This window comes from Hesperophylax consimilis, chromosome 1, assembly GCF_061612785.1.
Source record: "Hesperophylax consimilis isolate HC1 chromosome 1, BYU_Hcon_1.0, whole genome shotgun sequence".
NCBI classification, from domain to species: Eukaryota; Metazoa; Arthropoda; class Insecta; order Trichoptera; family Limnephilidae; genus Hesperophylax; species Hesperophylax consimilis.
The window spans coordinates 28,599,289-28,618,617 of NC_142836.1; the positions used below are offsets into that span (position 1 = coordinate 28,599,289).

At 35.4% G+C, this 19,329-nt stretch overlaps 1 protein-coding gene across 15 annotated transcripts in view; it reads right to left on the reverse strand.

The window, feature by feature from the left end:
- The window catches only part of sif (guanine nucleotide exchange factor still life), a 442,635-nt gene that overhangs the window by 251,240 nt on the left and 172,066 nt on the right, over positions 1 to 19,329 (reverse strand). The window contains exon 1 of one of the 15 annotated variants that reach the window (XM_089631946.1): positions 739 to 863. The exons of the other annotated variants lie outside the window; for them this stretch is intronic. The gene's annotated coding sequence lies outside the window, so the exon portion shown is untranslated. Of the gene's footprint in view, positions 1 to 738; positions 864 to 19,329 lie in introns of those variants that run through there. 15 annotated transcript variants of the gene reach the window in all.

The window sequence follows — 19,329 nt, forward strand, 5'->3', positions numbered from 1 at the left end:
TGGAACGTCTAATCGTGCATTACTACTGACTCCTTATTCTCGTATATTATCCAGTGATTGGGTCAATTGCGGGAAATTATGGTTAAATCTGAAACACGAAGTTATAAATTGGCATGTTTGCAAACCTTTCTATCAATGTTTAGGAGGTAAACGACAAGCGTTAGTAAAAAAATAAATAAAAAAACCGAAAAGCGCTTTAAAATGAAAAATGAATGCACATTTAAAAATAAATTCGTACATTCCATATTTGAAAAGCTGCACTTTCATACTTCGACCTAGATCGAAAGTTAATTAATCGGAACAAACGAAACTGTAGTTAAATAATATCAATAACCATATTTTTCATTTTCTGCCAATTTAGTGCACCGCAGAGTGATACATTAATTAATATGCGTCAATCCAAATGAAACATTCGTGTGACTTATTTTTTAAAAGCAAATTTTACAGTTCAACAATTAAATATTAAAATGGCAAGTTTGAAAAAAAATAACGTGACGTTTTATTGGTAAAATTCTTTGAAAGAAATAGGAAAATATTTGTAATGTTCAATAAATTGAATTAATTTTACCCAATTCTTAAATGGATGTTTAAAGATTTCTAGATTGTCTACGATACAATGACAATACACATTATTCTATTCTATTCATTATGTTTTATAATATAAATGAATTAATACACATTAAACTAAATATTTTGTTCGAATTGTTAATCAAATAAAGATACATATAATCATCTTACCTTGAGTAGAAAGATTTCGTTACACGCCTGCGCTGTACCTTTCCAATGATTGTGCCTGTATCGCACGTTTCCTAAGAGTTTGGAGCCACGCAAAATGGACACATCGTACACGATACGTCTTATGTTTAGAATGTTCGTTCGCAACTTGTATTTCTTTATTTTCCTCCGATTAATATCTCTCTCGTCCGGCTCCGAATACTCTCCCGTACTCGTTAGTCCTTCCTCCGCGGCCCAGGCGCTCAGCACGCCCTCTATAAAGCTAAATAGTTGCTGTACATTAGGTTCTAGCTTGCTTGGAAAACAAAGGTAAGGATTAACGGGAGCCTTTTTCACGAGCTGAGCACTCTTGACAGGGACCAGGGCCTTGGAAGACGACGGGTGAAGAGGGCAAGCGTGGATGCGGTGCTTCGGCTCCACCGCGTGGGCGGCCTTGGTGTGCGTCACCGCCTTGGTTGTCGTCTTCCCCTTGTCCGGCTTCTCCAGCGAGTTGGTCCCGCTGGAGTGCGACGTAGAGTGGGAGTTGCTGCGTGAGGGGCGCGGGTGGTGATGGCGGCTACGCAGCGTGGGCGGCGGCACCGTGGCCTGATGGGTGAGCACAGGCAGCGAGGACTGCGCCAGGCAGCAGTGGTGGGCCAGACAGCAGTAGCGCGCGCCCGGGGAGCGGCCTCCGCGCGGCTCGTGGCAGAAGCTCACGTCGGGTAGGCGTGCGGGCCCGATCGCAGACAGGTGGGACCTGTTGGCGCACACCTGCATCAGCAGGTTCTCCCCGAAGTGCACGGTCTTGTGTCTGCGGCGGCGGCCGTGCAGGGAGGTGCCGCCCACGGACTGCGTGGAGCCCGCCCCGCCGACAGCTGCCCCGACGCTCTGTGTCTGCGCCTTGGTCATGAGGCTACGGTGGTGCGCAGAGGCCGATTCGCGCGAACATTTCGGCAGCGAGGAGTGGTTCGACTCCACCATTATATGGTCATCACCTTGGCATATTTATTTTCTCCCGCTGATACTAAGTCGTCGTTGACATGATATTTAAGCGTTGTATAGAATTTCATAAGAAGTACGTCGAATGTTTTTTTGCATAGTGTCCTCGATTACATTGAGCGCAAGTTGAAAGAAGATATTTAAGTTTGTCTTGCCATATTATATATATAATATGTTTTCCTTTAGTCCTTTAGGTAAATCTAACGATGGCGCGGTAACGAGTGTCGTAATCAGTGACTTAGATTGTAGATAACAATACGTAAATATAAATATCCTTTAATATCACAAATGGGCCTATGTTGCAATACTTAGTTTCTTGTACGACAACTTATTTGTTTCTTAAGCTCGAATGGCCGCATTTTCAATGAACACATTTTTTGATTTCTTTTTATTCCTACTAGTAACACTACCGCTTCCTTCAGTCCTTCGGAGGGAAAACATTATACAAAACATATAATTCATATTTAACCGTTGAGCATTGTGAGACTTTGAAAATTTCTGAAATATTTCGTACACTGATAATTTTTACTATGAAGTTTTGTGAAATACACACTTTACCACAAATCACATATTATGGCATAAACAATAAAACGATCCCTCATAAAATTCCTGGAATATCTGCAGAAACAGCTCAGTATCCAGCGCCGGAAACCACGGATTAACCGCATGGTCCGTGGCTGCTTTAGTTCATTCCAAATGTCGGAGTGTTTGTAAAATAGATACCTAACTGGAGATATGGTAATGGGAAATGTGGAATGCTTTTACCGCAAAAACAAACTTAACGTTGGTTTGCGAAAACCCCGTTTCTGAAGCCGTTGCGTTAGCGTAATCCGTATGGATTCTTAGCACCAAATGTATCATTTTTTAATATCACAATCGCAGAATAACCGCGTTCATTTATTGCTCTATTTGCCAATATACCTACTTCACCCAATGCGACTGTGATCAATTAAGAAAAATTGAATAATTAATTTTAAAAAGGAATATGGAGACATTACTGTTTAATTAAAAAGTAAACTGCTATTTAAATATGTATTTAGATCTACTGCGCAGTCGTTCATAGTATTATCTCCATACGAAAAAATATCTTTCCATGCGAAAGTTTGGAATTAAAAAATTGTAATTTAATCGACGACGAAGGTAGTTTACGGGTAAACATTAAATAATTTATAATCTTGTCTTCTATAGATGGCGCTAATTTATTTATTTTAGGAATAAACACTCTTCGCATGTTATGCTATAAAATATGAATTATCTGCTTGCGCCCGTACCTACCCAATATAAATATGAATAAATACTTTTGTCTTTCAAGAAAGGCATACAAATACAAATTTGTGTCAGTGATTCAATCTAATATTGTATTAGTATGCCTTTCTTGAAAGAATTGAGTTTGTACGGACAAAAGTATTTATTCATATTTCTCATGTAAGGGCGCAAACAAATAATTCATTTTAAAATTTTAAAGAATAACTTGCAAACTTTCTGAAATAATTAAATAAGCGCCGTCTATGGAAGAGATGATTGTGAATTCTTTTAAGTTTACCCCTTAATTCTAAAATGATGTTTAACGAACGTCATGAATTTCGCACTTTTCGTTTTCGATTTCGATTTCTAATGATGACAAAACTATTTCGAGCTCGCAATGTCAATTTGATCATGATGATTCAACAAGACTTTTTTTGACATAAAAAAGAGCCGACAATGTTTTTGAAAACTGATATTTATAAGCAAAAGATTTCGATAAAAGAGAGATTATTCTATAGAAATCCGGAATACGGCAAATAATGCTTTCACCTCAACCTTTTGTAAAATCCCCATTTCTGAAGTTGACGAGAAAATAACCTAAAATAAAGACGATGTAAGTGAAGCTGCCATTTACAAATATAAGCGGTGCGTGGCTCTGTTGTATTAGACAGACCTGCCGTTAAATTTGTCCTGTCAAATCTCTAAAACAAAGTGGAATCTTAACGACATAAGTAATGAAGTCGTGTAAAAACCATCATTCGGCGCACGGCCCGGTGTAATGAACCGACCTACGGTCAACTATGCCCTAGCAGGCCTAGAATATTGATCTCTCCGTTAAGTTTATTTTAATTATTTAAGATAAACGTATTATTAATATCTTAAATTTTTCTAGAGGGATCATCGGGAAGTTACTAGTTCATGGTCTAGAAAAATAAAATTTGGTGATTACCGCTAATTTCATAATTGAAAAACGTTTTATAAAGTTTTAAATGGTAAGGTCCAGTTTTCATCAATTTTAAATATAAATAACTCACATCCAAAGGGATCCTTTTAGACACATTTGAGATTTTAGTAATACGTTTATCAGAAATAATTAAAACGTGAGCGTCGAGCAAACCTCCTTTATTAGTCTTATGTTGCCTTAACGCAATCGAGATGTAGATATTCCAAGTATGTATAATTTTTGAAGTTACTACGACTCGGGGCTGAGATCGGCTGCTGTAATAATAATTAATGGAAGATAAGTGCCAAAGTCAGCGACGGGAAATAACAAGGTTTCGGCAAGAACGTGTGGCTTACTCCACAGATATTATACATTTGTCATATTTGAAACAAAGAGGAGAGGGAACACTTAATATAATCTACTTCTATTCACTGTAGAGTGATAGCGGAAATAAATTTGATTGTGCGTTACACTTAATTTAATTAAGACGAAAATGCTATTACATCAAAAGGCAGAAGAGTTTCTTATTCATAGTTGAGTATGTATTTACCCGTCTAATACGGCAAAAGAGTCCCAACTGCTCCCAACCAATGAGACTATGGCATCCCAAATTGGGGTTTGTTATGAGACTGAAGGTATTGGGGAGAAGTAGGTGATAATGAAGAAAAAGATGGGGGCCATTCAGATTTGGTCACTAAGCACGGCTAAAGCCATTTGAAGCAATTTTTTCAATTTTGAATGGTGACCAGGGCGATACTATGAGTATTTTCCACTTTGGAACGTGCCGCAAGCACACAATTTATTATTTTTAATGAATAAATTGTGAAAAAACACAATTTCATAGGAAATAAAACGCCGGGACTTAATTCCGCGACCATCGGATTGCTAGTCGAGAGCCCTACACCTCGACCATGGAGGCTTTCATTTGCATATTTCAAACATCGTTTAATACCAAGTAATTAATAAATGCAGTTTAAAAATTCACAATTGAAAAGAAAACCCTTTTCTTATTGAACTATTGAACCAATAAATCGTTCCTATAAAATATTAGCCTTTGTTTTTGTTGCACATCAATGACCTTTTGACATGTGCACCGATTCATTGTTACGCGGATGACAGTACAGTTCATGATAGCTTTTTGTTTGACAAGCCCCCAAAGGGCACACAAACTCCAACGGCTCGGAGGGCTTTGAAGCAGAGAATGGACGGTTATCTCGAGAGTATTTCCTCCTGGGGTAAAAATAATCTCGTCGAATTTAATGTTTCAAAGACCCAATCCTGTCTGATTACGTCTAAAAGGGATCCAAATGATAATCTAGTCTCCTTCAACGGAAGCAATCTTCCGAACAGGCCTTCCATTGATATGCTTAGTGTAACTATAAGTGACCAGCTCAGGTACGGGGGCTCCATCGAAGCTAGAGTAAAGTTGGCCTCTCAGAAGCTGGGCGTACTGTACAGGGCCCGCAGATACTTTAATAGTACACAACTGCTCACCCTGTACAAATCGCAAGTGCGCCCTACTGTCGAATTTGGCAGCCATCTCTGGTCTGGAGCCCCAAAATACCTGAAAAAAACCCTTGACTCTGTGCAGAAACGGGCGGTCCGTTTGATAGATTCCCCAATCTTAACAAACGGACTGCAATCTTTAGAGCACAGGCGTCAGATAGGTATGCTGTCCTTGTTCTATCGGTATTACAATGGAAGATGCTCTGAGGAACTAGCGTCATTGATCCCTTCGGCACCGGTGCGTAGTCGGGATACACGCCAAACGCGCGCCCAACATTTGTACACAGTTGACACTTGTCACATGAGAACGGGTCGCTTCTACGATTCGTTCTTAAGTTCAACAGCTCGGCTGTGGAACGAACTGCCGGCCTCTGTGTTTCCTCCCTCCTACAACATGGGACTCTTCAAGACCCATGTTCACTCCTTCCTCTCCACAAAAAGACCCTCCACACAGCATCCCCAAAGATGACATAGGCCCTGAGGGAAATTATTTTCTTCAGGGCCTCCTGTGTGGAGTAAATATAAAAAAAAAAAAAAAAAAATTAGCCGACAGAATTATCTAAAAGCCCAATGTTAGACCGGACGATCTGTGACATCATCGCAACCCATGCCATCAGTTATCATAACAACTGATTTAGAAATAAATAAGCCTACCACTTATTATGATTTTTTTTGTATAAATTAACTGTGAGAACGTTTTGAATGCACGATGAATACTGATAAATTTATCTGGTTATTCTCCTTTTAGTAACTTTTAAAAAAGCAAATTTCCGTACGACATTCACGAAATTATCGATTCCGAAAAATGTTCCGCGGTATTCTAAATACGCGAAAAGTCACAAACCGTTTTCTTCAGAGGAAGAAATAATGATTCATAAATAATATATTTTTTATAATTTATGCGCGCACATCCGAACATTTGAGCGGCGCAGGATTTTCCCCTTTATGTGAGGGGTAGATACGTTTAAAAGTAAATACCGACTTTGAACGGAGGAGATTTACGAGCGGCAATTGCAAAATGTTATGCGGATAATTTATTATTTTATTTCCTTGTATATTTCCTCTTTTGGTGAATATTGCGTCTGTCATCAAAATGTTTGGCTGGGTGCATAATTTGAATATGGAAAAGAAAGATTTTACAGTTTTCTTCCAAAATACCCGAAAAATCACTTTGTAGTAAAACTGCAGCCATAGAGTAATATTTTATTTTGTTTGCAATTGTGAGAATTATATGAATCTGGTGGTCGTTGGCCAATCGTCGTGACATATCACATTTGAAAAATCGGTTGGATTAAAAATATTGTTCTAAGTAAATATAGATAGTTTGACAACAGTAAATAGAATTAATGAATTTAAGAAATGCTTTTAGGTCCCCGCATACCCAATTTCTACAGATTTTCTCGACAACTTTCTCGTTAACTTTTTAAGTTTTTAGGTTCCAAAACAATAAATGTAAATTTTGAAGCTAATATCTGTACATTTGTTAAGCCGAAACGTTAATTATATGAAATTCTGTTAATTATTAAAATAAATAATTAACGTTAAATAAACGTTAATTATTGAAGTAAGCTCCGAAAATTATTAGAGATATTAGAGATTAAATTTAAAGATTTGAAAATTAGAGATTTCATACATTTCATAGGCATGAAAAAATTCACAGTGCATCTTTAAATGCAACTAAAGAGTTTTTCGAGAGATATTTTTGCTCTATTTAAAAAAAGTCGTGATATATTATAATATTTTCATGGTTTTCACTTTATTATCACAATTCACAATTATTATCGTTTATTAATATTAGCGCGCTCCCTCTAACATTCGTATTTACATATCTCCCTTTTGAGACCATCTTTGAACGCTCACTACGGGGCCTTAAGATTAGTGATCAAAATTAAAATGCACTTATGTAAATAAGTTAGTATACAAAAATATATTTAGATTTATTTACGTGTATGTTTAAGTTAAGAAAGCGATGTATGTTTATATTTTTTTAATTAAAATAATATATCAGTTGGTAATATATCAGTGTGTTCATGGTGTTTTTCACAAACGTAGTTTATGAAAAAATACATTTGTGATAACGTTACTACATTACTTCATTTAAAAAGTCAGGTAAAAAATGCGTCGGGTTCTCACCAAGACATTTTAGGTTCAATTCTTCTGCGCCCCTAGCATTGCGCAGGCAACATTTTTCGTTTATAATTATGGTACATAGTAATAGTTTTTATAATATTTTCAGGTTATTTGTAACTCTGTTAACTTGTTATTTGTAAAAATGAAATAAACTATTCATTCCCATCTTAGTTATCACAAGATATGTGAAAAAAATTCCACAGTAATATTTCGAAAGAAAAAATGTTTGTCTTCCTTTGCCAGATCCGAGGGCTAAAATATTTTTTTATTATGGTATATGCCATAAACTTTGTCAGAGGCAGTATGGTTTGGAAAAACTACGAATAAAGCAGCGCTGACCTAAAAAGCCTTTAATAAAACATCCAGAGACTCTGTTTCCAACAAACGATCAAATCTGTGTATCTGACAACGCAAAGAAGTTTTCCCGATAAGGAAAGAATTTATCAGAGGTATGTGGGGCTGTTTTTATTGTAGATATACGAAGTCAGCTACTGCTGTACATTTCCTAGAATTTACTAGAGATATGTGGCTCTGTTATTATTGTGGATATGAGAAGTCAGCTACTGCTGTACATTTCCTATTTATTATGTAAGCGAGTAGGTTCCTACATAATATTTACTTTTTAGAGTTTAATTCTCAACGTGAACGTCTAACAAAGTTTTCTTCTAAATTAATTAACGCCAATCTTCAAGTACATTTGAAAGTAAAGATATTGATTAAATTTTCAAGGTATCTAGGTGGTAAATCGAATAAGGAGAGGCGTAATTAGATTCCACTTATTCAAACAAGTTAAGTTTTTCAAGAAAATATGTTAATAATGATTAGCAAACCTCGGCGATACCGTGTTGAAAACAACACAAAGTTGGAAATCTGAATTTTTGATTATGGTATTAAATTTTATATTTTTTTGGTTTATCAAAACCTCTCAAATAGCTCTGTCCAGTACAAAATTCGCCCTATTTTTCCATCTGGATGGAATTTTAAGATTAGCGCAAATATTTTTAGTTCTTGGACACATTTCCATTAAGATCTTTGGATCTTTGATACACGCCTCTATTGAAATGTCTAAGGATGAAACGAGACGCCATTTTGTTTGATCTAATCTTCCAATCCAATTTTTTTCGTCTCATTGAAGTATTATTAAAAATTAACAAGGGTACTCGTGAAAATCTCGGGACGTAAAGTTCATTATGCGAGATTTAATAAAAAAATAAGAAAGAAATAAAGTATAATTGTGAATTTAAAAAACCTTTTGCTTTGTCAAACCAATGATCGATGGTGGCAGTTATATTATTTATTAGTTCAACCGATGATCACAGATGTCAGTTGTGTTTGTGATTTGATGTGTCCACCGGAAGTAATACGGCGACCGAATGAAGCAGATCACGTCCGGTGTTACTGACCTCGGCAACTTGCAATTGGATGACGAAACATAACAGTTATTACGAGCCGATGGCTTTTGGTGAATTGGGAATTTATGTATTATATTCATGGCAAATCCGGAGCAATATCTATTATTCGAGTTCTGAAATTGAGAGGTATTCTGGAGTTTTGAGTTGCTGTGGGATAAACTTAGGAGATAGACATTTGCCATCGTGGAATATTCTGTAGATCTTCTTAAGATATACAATTCCATACTACATTGTTTTGATGTATTTTATAAGGTTTAGCCAGCTTTAGCAATGTAAGCGCCCGAAAAAAAATATTTTTACTACTTGACTTTTCTCTACTTTCTACAAATAGAAATGCATGTAAATTTAAATTTCCCGATAGTTAAATTTTTATTTTTATATCTTATGTTTTGTAAATTTAATAACTATTATATTACTTGAGTTATATTTACTATTTGTTAATTTTTAGCTATATCAATTAATGAAAATTTACATCTTATAAACCATAATGACGCCACTCCCCAACTCAAACACGAGAAATAATTTCTCAATTGAGATGGGCAGTTTCGTTTAAAAAATTTTTTTTTTTCGCAATCAGCCTCGAAATATCTACATTTTTTAATTATTTTAATGGGTTTGTGATTAATTAAAAAAAAGTTTAACATACATAAACCTACCGGAAGAAATTTTCTTAATGATAGTGAAAACTCTATACAAATCCGTTGCTTAGTTAAGAAGAACTAAGCGCACACATAGACAGACACGGATGGCAACTTTATTTTATAATATTTATAGAAATGAAAAAGCAACAAAATTCTTGGGATTAAAGTTCAGTCGTTTTTGTTTCTGTTATTCTGTACTGTTGAATTTAGAATGTATTTTGAAATTTTTTAATCTCAATAGGACAACAGAATTTAAAAAATATATTTTTTTTATATTCTAAAAACAGCCCGTAACAGCTGAAAACCATTTCATCACCATTGAAAAAATAAGTTTTCATCTGACATAGCGCTTTCCAGAAATAATGATCCCTCATTTTCGTTTAGCTACCCACACAGCTCATTATTCCTGACAGATCTGTGAATCAGATGAAATCGTGTAACATAAAGATTTACTATGTAATTGCGAATGTGCAACCAAAAATTGTAAATTATTTTCTAATCTAGTATTGTATCTCAGACACTTGCCATAAAACTACAAGCTTAAACTAATCCTATAGGAATACCATCGAAAGGTCCGTTGCAAGTTGTAACCCTTTCATTTTTCATAAAAAACCCATGCGCCAGTAAAATATTTACAGCAGAGTTCTCAGAGGCAGAACCATATCCTATACAAAACAAATATGTTTTTATTCATAAATAATAATATAAGATTCATGAATAACCAATACATTTACATAATGGAAATGAGAAATATTCATATATTATTCTTGCTGAGTTTTCGTACTCAATGTACATTATTATGTACATACATACATCATACAAGCCTGGGTTCTTCCGGAAAGCATGTTTCCCGTTTCATATTACATTCAATGTCTTCATATTGACCTATTTTTCCAACAAACCCGTAGCCCATCACGTTTCCCATAATATAATCGTGAAAATTTATTCAATGGAAAATTTTCCATCAGTTCTTACCGCCTCGAATCTAAAACTGATAACGAAAAGGGAAGGGTTTTAGTAGATTCATTAAATCTTAGTGATATTCGTTATTTGGTTATAACTATGTAAAAATTTTAATAAAAAAAATTTAATGCTGGCTTTCTCCTTTAATCTCATTAAGGGAGCACCTTTTACGATAAAAAAATAAACAAAACAGCATATCGCTAGGAAAACGGGTTCGCACGATCTCAGTTAAGGCCAGGTAAATAATTATAGTTAATTTTTTTTTTGTAATTAATTTACTAGCGTTAATTAGTTTTTAAATTCCGAGTAATTAACTCAAAAAAGACAGAATAGATGGGTTCATACTTCCTTTACCGTCCCATCATTTTAATTTTTCCCATTTATTTTTTTTGCTTACGAAAACTTACAATTTTAGGGGTGCCATGGCTCTACTGGTTTGAAGCGGTGGGCTGCTTGTACGGTATTCCAAAAAAATCATTTTTTACCCTTTATGTATTGGCGGAAATGGAAGAAACCCTATTTCTTACGTACCATTAACCCTACTTTCGTTTCCTAATCTTGCATAACTTAATGTTTTACGCGATTAGCGGAGAAATATATTAGTAACGTAATAACGATTAGCCGTGAGCATGTTCCTTTGGTTCCAAGCAGTGGTACGGTGGGTGTTATTCCCATAATAAAAATCCACTGACCTATACTTACAAAGCTCGCTGACGAATAGAAACAGTTTAAGGTAAAAAGTTTGCCAATAAAAAATGAAATTGCCAAAGAACTAAGTGCTCCGGACTCCGAGGGTTGAGGGTTTCAGGAAGTACACGGGGTGGAAAAGGGGAGGGCATTCTAAATGTAATGAACATTTCAGGATCAACTTTACCGCAGAAGGTGTTGCCTTAAGCCCCCAACGTAAAAACCAAATTTACAAGAAATTGAGTAAAAAAAGTTGAATTAAATTTGGCGGAGCCATCTCCGAAGTTTAAATACTTTGAAAACTATATTTCTGCTTTCAAACTTATGTAAAATTTTACACATTGGGTAGATCACATGGTATGGTGTTTTTGCCTATATAATTACAGTAGCACTTTTGTAAATAGGTATATTTGGAAATATTATTGTTTAGGTAATGTGTATTCATAAAATTGTTTTAAAATAAACATGAATGTGAGAAACTGTGAATTTTAGTCTCATGAAATAAACTTTGTAATATTTATAAAATTTAAGTATTTTTTGCAAAGAATTTTATCAAACTTTTCGTTCTTTAGTAATATTTGGTTGAAGGGAAAAAATTAACCGAAATTAGACTATTTTTTTGAATCTCCATAGATCATGAAAAAAATGACGCTACGTGCTCAAAAACATGAGAATTTGCCTATAAATTTAACAGGTATAAATCTTATGATACCATAACTCACCGTTTTAGCGTTTATACAAGAACAAGAAAGAATATTGCAAAAAAATTGTAACAACAAAACGCAGGACCATTTGGGTGCGGTTGCTGACAGAAGATGCGATAGGCTATTAAATACCGTCATAGAATAATTTAAATTATCACGAATTATTCAGATTCCCACAGTTTCTCTCGCAGGTAGTTATTAATGTGATCTTAATAGAGCCGGGCGCAGTGCCCTAGGGGACAATCACGGCTGGAATTTAATACCCGCCGAGTCGTTCAAGCTTTTTAAATAATGGTCTTACTTGTGGTTGTTTTAATGTGCCTACCTAAACAAGATGGACACCAAGCGTGTGAGTTATCTAGAAAAATTCTAATTGATTTTTATTTTCAGATGAATAGTATTTATAAAAAAGCTGTAGACCTGCAATACTTCTCAGGCGTCTTTGTCTTCTTCCACCATTTACTACTAAATAACAATTTTATTGTTAAAAAACTACATTACATCGATTTTGATTCAACTCCGTATCTCATTCCGGTGAAGTGATAATATAAGTATTCCTCGAGCGTCCCCGACTTCTTCTAGCATTCAAATCCACTATCTAAACACTCATGGCACAAATAACAAACTTTGAAATTTTCAGTGATATCGGTCGACTACTTTTCTAGTTTTTTTAACACAAAAATTAGCAGGCTTAATTTTTTTATTAATACTATTGTACCCGGCGTTGCTTATGGTTATCCCTATGAGATAGACAGTATAGTCATATACCATAGTAGACTTTTCTGTAGGTCTTGTGAAGATATACAATTTCGTAGTGTATTATTTTGGTGTATTTTATAAGTTTTAGCCAGCGTTAGCAATGTAAGCGACCGAAAATGTATTTTTTACGACTTGATTACAAAACATCGAATTTTCTCTACTTTTTGTAAATATAATGCGCATGTATTATATACATAAAGTACAAGAGTTAATTATTCTTCATAACTCTACGCTACTACATAACTTGACAAAAATGCTCATTTCACAGAGAAGGTCTGCCGCATTTGAAATACAGCAAATAGTTCTATGCTGAATGTCTCCAGAAAAGGAGGAAATGCGGAAATTGGAGAGATTTTACAGATGAAACCCGACTTTTAGCAATTGGTAACTTTGGATTGCCAAGCAAAATGCGTACGAGGAAGAAGTCATGCAGAAAAAATATAATTTTTGGTGTGAGCAAATTGAGTCAGAAAAAGACCCTCTAAACTTTAAAATTCGGGCCTTTGGTGGGGTAGGATCTAGGATGGCTTTTTGTCGCAGCACCAAGTACGCTTTCTGGTAACTTCGCTAGTTTTGCAGCAGTAACGGAAGAAGATATCATGCGTGTTGTGAACTCTTGCCTAAACAAGCAATGCCCTCAAGATACCATACGTACCTGGCTCTTAAAACAATGTCTTCCTAATATAGCGCCTGTAATTACCGTAATTATCCTGAAGTCACTAGTAAATTCACTTGTACCATGCACACAATTATTACTACGATACTAAAAAACCACAATCTTGGTACTGACAGCACGGATAATTATAAGTCTATATCTAACCTACCATTCCTATCAAAACTGAGAAAATCGTTGCCAAAAAATTGGTGGGGTACTTGAACTCCGCTGGTCTGTTTGCCAAAAATCAATCCCTTTTACCGACGGTTTCATTCAACAGGAACTGTTCTTTTGAGGGTAATTTCTGACTTGATCATCGGGATGGAAGCAGGTAAGTTGGGTTTGAAATCTGTTCTTGATATGAGTGCGGCATTTGAAAGGGTAGATCATAGGACTTTATTAAATGTGCTTGAAACCGAATTTAGCGTTCGAGATGATTTACTGCAATGGATGACATCGTACCTGTATGGACGAGTAGCCTCAGTAATATTCAATGAATGTATATCACCTGAAACTCTCATCGAATTTGGAGTTCCCCAGGGTTTTGTGTTGGGTCCCATTCTTTTTATTTTCTATACGAATCGTCTTGAACAACACATTCACTCGGCTGGGTTTAAAGTACTAGGCTACGCAGAAGATCATTTGATATTAAAGTTTTGTTCCCCGTATGAAAAAGACGTTCTTAAAAACGAGGTAGTTAGCTTCATTTAAACAGTCTCAAGATGTTTGTCTGAATAAACTTAAACTTCATCCGACAAAGATAGAATTTATTTGAATAGCTTCCCCTGGAAGGCAAGCTCTTCTTGACTCTAGTCCAATCCATATTCAGAATACAGATATAATTCCTACAACAGAAATTTCTAGGTTTCACTATAAACAATTGTCAGTCTCTTTAATTGCAAATTTCAAAAGCTTTGAGCTTTGTCTTTTTCCATCTAAGGCAGATAAAATCAAGAGATGCTTTCCCTCATATGGAGCAAATTAACTAATAAATTCGATCGTTACGTTTGATCTCACGTATTGACTATTGTAATAATGCGTATGCCGGCCTACCTCAGAAACAGTTTAAAAAATCCAGTCAGTTTTTAATGCTGCGGCGAGAAGGATTTTTGGTGAATCTACTGTCGTATAACCCCAATTCTAAGGGATCGCATTTACTGGCTTCGATGCCCTGAAAGAATAAAGTTTAATATCTGCCTTAAATGACTCATGACCTTCAAAGCATTGCAAAGAATGGCCCCAGAAACTATCGGAACTATGTGTCCGACAAAACTAAAGCGATAAACAGCTTACTCTGAGGTCAGCAGATCTAGATGTAAATCGTCTAATCGAACTTTCTACTTCAAATCGTGCCGTATACTATGATCACTCTTTTCGTGTAACTAGCCCGTTCATTTGGAATAAATTTACCTCAGCTTCAACTAGTATCCAGAATTTGGCTGAAATTATACCGCCTTTAAAAACCAAAATTATTTAAAAAAATCCTACCATTTATACAACTTAACTTATTTTCAATGCCATATCTCAAGCTTCCGGTAATTGTTTGGTTTTGGTTTCCTCCTTATAAGGTTTATCTATTTAGATTTAATGTCTGCTTAGAATTTTTTCAATTTTAAGCATAAACTGTCTCCTGTATAATATTTTGTTTCAGTTAGTTGTTATGTTCTCGTTTTGTCCTGTGCTATAGCACTATTGTTGTTTCTCTTATCGTCGCTTTGTGTGAATACTACATTTTTTATGACATGTGAGTTATTATAATCCTTTCCTCTGTAATTTTTTGTTCTCTTGACATTGCTTTGTATATACTGTACATTTTTGTGTTATATCATTTGATCTGTGTTAGGTGTAATCTTAAGAAAATGACTAATAAATGCTGATTTATTATTTTTAACATTGTTACAGTAAAGCACACTTGAAGTAACATGACAGAAAACTGCGCTATATAAATGTGATGTTATTATTATTAAATAAACCTTTCGAAAAAATTTTCTCCCTATTAAAATCTTAAAAATTAGAAGAACTAAGTGCACAAACAGACAGACGTGACTTTGTTGTATACTATTTAGAGATTAAGATGACTACATATCTTGTTATAAATTGGCCAAATTCATTTTGCCAAAAAAGAAAACAATACTCGGACAGTGAGATCTTGAAATTTGGATTGCTTTTCATTCAACAGTCTAGAAATTCCAGCTAATCGCTAAGTGTAGGATAACTAATTAGGTTTTAAGCTCATAACGTAATTTCCACCTTAGATCGTGGAACCGTCAAGTATCCATTTTTTTTAAATTAATACAATACGCTAGAATCTTCGTATTCATATGTTGACACTGTGAGAATTAATGTAAATCTTGCGCCAGGCCGTAACCATTAGCAATTAACATATAGATCGTCATTTGCTTTTTACATATTTTCGATCATTGTAAAGAATCAATATTATTTGAAGATTGGTCGCCATTGGAATAGACAACATGTAATATTATGTTATGTTAATATCGCATATTAATAAATTATAATATATGGTGTATTTATTATGAACCCTTATTGCTTTATGTACAAAAATAAATAAAAAGAGACAGAACTTATGGTAAAAGGGTTAGAAACTAAATAATTCTCTAAAAATTTGTTTCGTTGAAATGCGAATATGTTCCTGCAACAATGCGCTTGCTGAAAGTTGTTGAAATAAAATTATAAATTTGCAAATTGTAGAGACTCCGTTGCTAAAATTTCTCACGTTCCTCGGACGCAAACTAAATGTTGCATTGCAGTTCCGAATACCGAATGCCGAATACATGAATACATTAGTACATTACTGGCCGCCATCCAAGTATTCCACTGCAACTGGCCGCGATAGCTCATCCAGCCTCCCGCTCAAAGGAAGCCTCACAGGGAATATAGCTCTCACCCCGATACCACTCTACTGTTACACCCTTCTATACTTTCTACCACATCCATAACACTTAACACTTTATATTGTTACATTTTTCATGTCTATCGCGTTGTGATTCTAATGCCTCCCTCTCACGTCTGGAGGATTACGAAATTATTCATATTTACTAAGAATAAATAGTCGGAAACTTTGAAAGCGATTCGAAAACGTCATGAATATTTTAGGAAGTATTTCTCGTTTTTAGCTTTTCAATTGGCAAAGCCTGCAGCCCACAGCCCCCACCACTAAACATGAACAAGCTACGTGACGTGATTTTATTTCCCGAGACGTGGCCTGTACAAGTGAACACCTCACCGGCAAATCGAACTTACAAATTTTCCTTAACACATTTTCCAAATCTGAATGCTTAATATCCGAAATCGTTATCTCTCAAACACTGGTTTTTCAGGCGTTTACGATTCTGAGCATTCAGCTAAAACATTTGTTAGCCGTTTTATAGCTTCCCCGTAAGCATTTTTCAGGCGCTGAAAAAAAGAAATATTCCACTTTTTCGCACCATCAAATAGTCATTGATCACTGATCTTAATTCCGGATTACACTCGGTTAGCGACAAAATTGGTGACAATAAGCATTGGTCTCAGTTTTACATAGAATTTAAAAATGGTTGCTGTACATTTCCAATGAAAATACATAATAATGGATTCAGAGAACGAAGAAACAAACCAATTTCATTTGTTAAAATTTGTAACCTTGTCAAGGTAATGAAGCTTTCTTCATAATATATGCGGCTAAATAATCGTTATTAACCTCATTCAAAACATAATATTTATATGATTAACATACATTTCGGCAATGTATTTGAATTTTGTAAAGGGAAAAATTTTATCAAAATAAAATGTAGAAATATATTAATGTATTCACATCGGCTTGAAATATTTTTTATCGCTATTAAGGCTAGCTTTAGACTTGTAAGTTTTTTCGTAAATTTACGACTTTTAGCCAATGGGCATATTGGATTTTCAAAATGCAATATGCCCATTGGCTAGAAGTTGTAAATTTACGAAAAAACTTACAAGTCTAAAGCTAGCCTAAGACTGGATAAGTACTTACATTATTTATGTATTACTATCGTAGAAGAGCGTTACATTAAGTTACATTAAAAATGCATAATTTGACGTATAATGTACTTTAAAAGCGCTTTATACAGGCAGATATTAATATTATCAGTTAATATGAATTTCAAAAAATGTTTAAAAAATTTGCTTACTTAAATTAACGAATTTGATTTAAAAAACCTATGCATGTCACAAAAAGCATAAATTGTTATCGTGATTACAGGGCACCGCCCCCACGCTTCATAATTTATTTTAATTCAGTTGAAATTAACATTATTAACACCCTGTACTTTACTTCCGATTCGACCTCCTGGCCAATCAAATTCTGCTACAGAGAACTAACACTAAACCAAGCTTCGTAGAAAAGGCCTCCAGAACAGTGTTAGTGAGGATCTGGCACAGAAACCCCTTCCACTGTACCGAGACAGGCTGACAGGGTAGCTCCTTTGTAAACTCTTTTCCGTTATTTATTAACATCTCTATAACGATTTCTCGTTAGAGCTGAAGTCTGAATCCTGAAGGTTGTTGTTAACACCGGGAGGAGTAGGTGCGGAGGCACGCCGAGAGGAGACGCCTCGCGTGACCGGCGACGCCAAAGCTCGCGAGCGCCGAGCCGTTCAAGAAGGCTTCTCTCGATACGTTACAGAAACTTCGAATGGGTTGTTCGTGCCAGTAATTTATGGGCTTTGGCTAGCTTCTCATCGATCAAACAGTCCGTTATATAGTTCATTTTATCTGCTTCTGGACTTAGAACAAAAATGTAATGAGCCAAAACCCCGCTGCAATAAACAAACGCCGCCCAGGTCTCCAGAGAAACGCTGGAAGGAATTAACTGAAGGTAACAGCGAGCCAATCAAGATCTACCAAAATACCAGATCGAGTGACTGAAGGAGTCAATTGTGGACTTTGAACGCGATCAAAAGGAAGAATTTGGGAGTAACAGATCAGTTACCCGGAGCTGTAGAGTCCCGTTACCACCAGTAGCTGCCAAACTTACCACGGACTGCCTGAGCGTGGAAGCCCCCTACTTGTAGTTTTAGGACCTCGACCTACCTCCGGGAAGGACATGAAGACCACGAAGTAAAATTCGTATTGTAGCCCATGCGCGATTGTTCAGATGAATTTCCGTGTCCGTGTACAAATTGACGGAAGGAAATTCAGTGCCGTTGTACAGAAACAATTTGTGCATCCATTTCTGTACAATTTAACGAGACCGAATCAGTGCCGCGCATAAAAGTAATTTAAACAGATGTGTAAAAGTTAACTACCCTTATATCATACAATCTGTTTTTGCAGTACGACCGCACTCAAATTAATGGCCGAATTACCGAGTGAAATGACGTAGACACCCGTAGAAAAAAAACTGCTTATACCGAGTGAAATAGACATTAGTATTAAGACTATTTTGTAACTAGTGAATACGCACTTACTATTATTAAGGTTTTATTGGTGATACTGTATGAACAAAAAATTGGTAAATAAAAAATACAGTAATTAAGTTACATGTTTTTTCTTAAAATTATTGATACCTCAATCAATGTATATTAATCTCACAAAAAGTGAACTTTGACGTTATGGAAATATCTCAGTTTTCTCTTTCAATTTTTGAATTCTTAATCGAAATGTTATTACCATATTATTTATTTTTATAAAGTTAAATTTGTAAAACTCCATTTTAATTTTGGTTTTTGTTTTATATATTCAGTATATTATCATAAAATTTCCAAAAAAAAAAACAGGTGAATTATAAACAAGTTCTACTGTGTTTACACAGCATCCCGTCCCAGTCGGCTCTAGTCGCTTTCGAGGGACTGGATCCGAGCGCGCTAACAACCTCCCCAAATGCCGATCTGGTAAGATTGATATTTATTTCGTGTATTAACTGTTGTAATGTCATCCAATTTCAGAGAAATGCGTACATGTTTGCGTGTCCACCGTGATTGCCACCAATTAAAAAAATGCATGG